Consider the following 5,568-nt stretch of genomic DNA (forward strand, 5'->3'; position numbering starts at 1 on the left):
AATATCTTCTATTTCATTAAATATTCATTTTTTTCTCTGAAGGATTATAATCAGTTTTGCTGGGTAGGTGATTCTTGATTATAATACTAGCTCCTTTGCCATCTGGAATACCATATTTCAAGCCCTCTGATTCTTTGATGTGGAAGCCACTAAATCTTGTGTGATTCAGACTGTGACTCCATAATATTTGAATTCTTTCTTTCTGAATGACTGTAATATTTTCTCCTTGATCTAGGAGCTCTGGAATTTGATTATAATATTCCTGGGAGTTTTCATTTCGGGATCTCTTTCAGGAGATGATTGGTGGATTCTTCCAATTTCTATTTTACCCTTTGGTTTTAGAATATCAGGGCATTTTTCCGTAATAATTTCTTATAATGTGATGTTTAGGCTCTTTTTTTGGATTATGGCTTTCAGGTAGTCCAAGAATTCTTAAATTATCTCTCCTCCATTTATTTTCCAATTTTTAAAATGAGATATTTCACTTTTGGGGGGTTATTTTTCAGTTTTTGGGCTTTGTTTGATTTTTTGTTAATGTCTATGGGGTCATTAGCTTCCACTTGCCAAATTCTAATTTTTAAGAAATTTTTTTTTTCTTCAGTGAGCTTTTGTATCTCTTTTCCTATTTGGCCAATTCTGTGTTTTAAGATATTATTTTCTTCAGTATTTTTGTGCCTCTTTTACCAAACTGTTAACTGTATTTTCTTTTTCTTTTCTGTTTTTTTGAGGGGGGAAAGCAGGGCAATTGGGGTTAAGTGACTTGCCTAAGGTCACACAGCTAGTAAGTGTGTCAAGTGTCTGAGGTCGGATTTGAACTCAGGTCCTCCCAACTCCAGGGCCGGTGCTGTATTCACTGTGCCACCTAGCTGCCCCTTGACTGTCTTTTCAAAATTTTCTTATATCCTTCTCATTTATTTTCCCAATTTTTACTTTACCTTTTTTATTTAACTTTTATAATCCTATTTGAGCTTTTCCAAAAATTCCTGTTGGGCTTATGTCCAATTCATATTTTTCTTTGATACTTTGCTTCTAGCTATTTTGACATCATTATCTTCTTTTGAATTTGTGTCTTAATCTTCTTCGTCACCATAGTAACTTTTTACGTTCAGCTTTTCTTTTGTTGTTGTTGTTGTTCTCTGATCATTTTTTCAAGCCTATTAGTTGACTTGTGTGAAAGCTGGGCTCTGCTCTCAGAATGTAGGGAGCACTATCCCAAACTTCAGGTTTTTCGTGCTGCTATTTTCAGAGGTAGTTCTGAGGGTCTGTAGGTTTTTACTACTTTTAAGGGGATATGACCGTAGGATAGGTGTGGCCACTACTCTCCTTGCCTGTGATCTGGTATTTACACAGGAAGTGACCTTGTTCCCTTACAGCTGCCAGTGCTATTGCTCCTTTGGTCCTGGCACTGTGACTTGGGCCCCTGCCTTCTTGAAGTCATAAGTACTAGTACTCCTTATTGCCTTGGAAATGAGACCAAGACTCCTGCTCATTTGTGAATGACCACAAACTCTCTTTGGTGCTCTGAAACTGTGAACCAGGCCCCTGCTTCTCTGTGGCCGCAAGTGTTAATGCTCCACTTAATTCTGGGACTGCAACCCAGAACTGCATATAGACAGGGCAACAGGGTTTAGATCAGTTGTCTGACTCCTTACAATCTGTGGGCTGAGAACTTTTGAAGCTGCTGCTGCCACTATCATAGCTGCCTCCAGGGCCTACTGCTGGTGTTGCCCAGGTGGTGTTGCCATAACCTCTGCTGTGTTACAGGTCAGCCACTGTGCTAGAGACTTCCTAAGCTGTCTTAGGCTGGAAAAATGTCTCACTCTGTCCGTTTGTTGACTATGCCACTCCAGAACTTGATTTGAGGCATTATTTTGTTTTATTTTTTCCAAAATAATAAAACAAGTCCTTGGTATTTATTTTTCACTGCTAAGGCAGCTCACAAGATGCTCTTTAATTTGTTCTTCCTTAACACGTCAGGATTCAAGTCAGGCTATTCTGCACAAATGTAGCATGTTCTTTGACGTTGTAGTGGGATCATTACTAGGCAAGGGTTATTACAAACATCTTAGCTTCTTACTCCTTGCAATGAGTTTAAAACTCCATTTACCTTGTAGTACCCCGACATAGATTTTGAAAGCCCCTTGGGGAACTTATGAAGTTATGCTTTTTCCAAGTTTAAAGTTTTCTCCAATTCTTTCAGTTGCATATTTCCTTGAGTAATTGTCATTCGGATTGTATCCTATCATTGAAAAGAAGCTGGACAGTAGTGGTGGGGGGAGGGGCTGCTGCCACCAGGTCAAGCTCCTGATCATCCTTACCTTTTCTGTGGTACTTTTATTTCTTTGGAATTCTTCCTTTGCCCAGTTCTGTAGACACTTGTGGTCTTTTTCGTTTGGTACCTGGTGAATTGCTTATAAAATCTTTCTGTATAGAAGGAGTACTTGTTGACTTCTCATGAACTGTTTGAGGGTTAGCGCTACAGGGGGTAGGTGAGTAGAGGACTTGATGAGCCTAAGAGCTGAACTTGAACTGCCTCAACTACCTTTCCTCAGTGTCTCAGCGATAGTCCGAGGCATTATTTTAAAGTTGTTTGGAAGTGAATGTTGAAATAGTTAAACTGGGTTGCTGCTTATGCACTGACGTTTTGGCTCTACTCCCTTTTCCCTTTTCTTTAATCTCTTTGGAATACAGATTTAGCAGTGGTATTGCTGGGTCAAAGGGTACACATTTTTACAGCCCTTTGCAGCTTATGTTTTATGAACATCTATGTTACCCTAGAATCTGTATATTGTCTAATCATAGAAATTACCTAGAAATCTGTCAAAGGTTCATTCAGGACTAGAAAGGATTCAGAAAACTGTGGCCCAGAGAGTAACATTTCTAGGAAAACATAAGTGCTACATGGAAGAGTCTAGATTCAAACTCAGGTCTTCTGATCTCAGAGCCAACTCTTTTGACATTGTATCAAGTTTCCTCTTTAATCATCAAAGGCAAATCATACCTCATATTCCTCCAGCCAACGTAATTTTGCAATAATATCATTAGTAACCAAATTCTTCCATGACATTACAAAATCCTGCAGTAGCATCCTTTGAATGACCAGCTGCCCAAGATGCAAACCAAATAGTGACAATATGAATCTCAATGTTGCTAACTCCCAAGTGTCAATCTGCTTGTCATCCCATTGAATATATTGCTCTTGACCATCATTAGCATAGATTTAGAGCTGGAAGGGACCCAACCCTCTCACTTTAAAGATGGGGATACCAAGGTCTAGGAAAGGGGAGTGAATTGTTCAAAGTCAAACCTGTCATAGATCAGAAAGCTTGGATTTGGATACAAATTATAGGAACATTACTCTAGACTTGCAAGGGATGTCAGACACCATCTAATTCAAATCCCTCGTTTTAAAGAAGAGGAAATTGAGGCATAGGCAGGTTAAATGATTTGCTCAAGGTCACAGAGTAAACACTGGAAGTAAGTAAACCCAAGACTTCTTACTCTAGTCACAATTTTTTCCTACTGTACTATTCACTCCTCCACCTTATATTTAGTTCTCTTTTTGTGGTACTTTTATCTCCCTCTAAATGCTGTTTTGTCTAAAACTACATTTTCATGGAACCAGTTCAAAATATTATGATGGATAAGGCACCATTTACTGAGCATCTGCCATATGTCCAACATCCTTCTAGTTGCTGTAAAGATACAGAAATACATATGATAATCACATGCCTTCAAGAAACCTATTATTAATCAGGAAGGTGACCATAAAATAATTGGAAAGTTGGTAAATTATGTGGTTTTTACCTTTAAGTGCAATAAGAGTTCAAGGAAGGGAGAGATCACTGTAGATTGGAATCCTCGGAAAGAAATGAATGAACATGGAATGATTGATTATGTATGTAATGAGTAATTTCCAGGTTAACCGATGTGACAGACCAGGTACTAAGCTCTAGGGATATAAACGCAAGCATGCAGAACCTGTAAGCTCCATGAGGGTAGGAGGTATTTTGCTTGCTTATACTTTGAACAGTGTCTGGACCTTAGGAAATGCTTGATAAAAGTTTTATCTATCTTTGAAAAGGCAGAGGAATTTAGTAGGACAAATGGAGCCATTGACAGCTATCTAGAAAAGGAGCAACAACAGAAATATTTAAGGAAAATCAGTTCATTAGCAGGGTACAGAATAAGTTTGAATTTGGACAAAATTTGCAGTGAGTGGAACAATTCAGGCTTTTATAGTAACCAAAAAAATCAGAAGAGATTAAAAATAGATCAATGTCTAAATCATGTTTTTCATTTGTATGTTTGTTGTTATAAAATAAAGGAGGTTCTTCTGAGTATTAATACATGTACATATACATACACATACATATACAGCTATCTATCTATCATTTAGAACACTGACTAATTTCTCCATTGACCAGGAGACTACCTTTAGACTACTCAGACTACCTTTATGGGGCCAATAAACATCAAAGTAAGAAAGTATTTGGAAGAAAGAGAGGGAGTTTGGAAACAAAAGAGGGGAGCCATTAAATAGGACCTCTTCAGTCTTTTTCATGCCTTGACCCCAGATTTGGTCTATATTCATGGACTTTGATTCAATACTCAGTTAGTAATTTCCAGGTTAACTTAGCTGAGAAGGAAATGGAAGAAGTGGAAAACATCCCACTTTAGGAGCTAACAATCTATTTAGTGTGGGAAGAAAGACAGACATAAAACAAAATGAAAGTCATTTGAAAGTCCAAGGATGAGTGCGTCATGCTAACAGAATTAGAAGGAACAGTTCTCTGTGAAGCAGCTAGTCAAGCCCTCACGAAGACAGCAATTCATGAGCAGGCTTAAAAAGCACAGAAGACTTCACAAGGTTGCATTTCAGTAGAGTTTCATATCCCAAGAGGCTGCAAACAGCTCCCGAAAGCTGTGATGAGAGCTGTGTCAGCAGCACTTGAATAAGTAGAACCAATTCATAGTTACCCAGGTTTCCCAAGCTCAAAGGAAAACAGAGAGATTTGGTGTGGGGTGTACAGAAGAAGGATAGACGGAGTGGTAAATATGGCTGTTGCCACCATGAACCAGACTTTCCGTACGCCTCTCCAGATGCCAGACATGGACTTTGGATTCCAGACTGTCTGGATAAATACCTGATGGGTGGTAGCCATAACGTAGCCCCCTTTCCCTTCATTTCTCCATCTATAAAACAAGCTATGATAATAATGCCATCTCATTTCATAGGGGGTATTGAGTGGTTTAACTGATGAAGTTTATATGGCTTCCTAATTACAGTGCTACAGTTCAGTAAAACTCCATTAATGTGTTTTCCAAGAGACAAGATACTAAAACCTTCTCAACAGGTAAAGCCTACAAGAGAAATGTAAAACTATGAATGTGGGGAGGGGATTAAACAGGCAAATGGATTATACATGAAGATTTCTTGAGCAAGAACTTCTTAGAATGGTTTTACACTCTACAAAGGAAGAATATTAGACTCAAAGCCTGGAACTAAAACAAAACAAAACAAACTAGAACACCTAAAAGAAGGGAGGTCAAAGGTGATTTTGGCTA

At 38.4% G+C, this 5,568-nt stretch overlaps 1 pseudogene; it reads right to left on the minus strand.

Moving 5' to 3' along the window:
• Positions 1-2,158: 2,158 nt before the first annotated feature.
• Positions 2,159-5,165, minus strand: LOC118834488 (annotated as a pseudogene).
• Positions 5,166-5,568: the final 403 nt, after the last annotated feature.

This window comes from Trichosurus vulpecula, chromosome 1, assembly GCF_011100635.1.
Source record: "Trichosurus vulpecula isolate mTriVul1 chromosome 1, mTriVul1.pri, whole genome shotgun sequence".
Taxonomy (NCBI): domain Eukaryota; kingdom Metazoa; phylum Chordata; class Mammalia; order Diprotodontia; family Phalangeridae; genus Trichosurus; species Trichosurus vulpecula.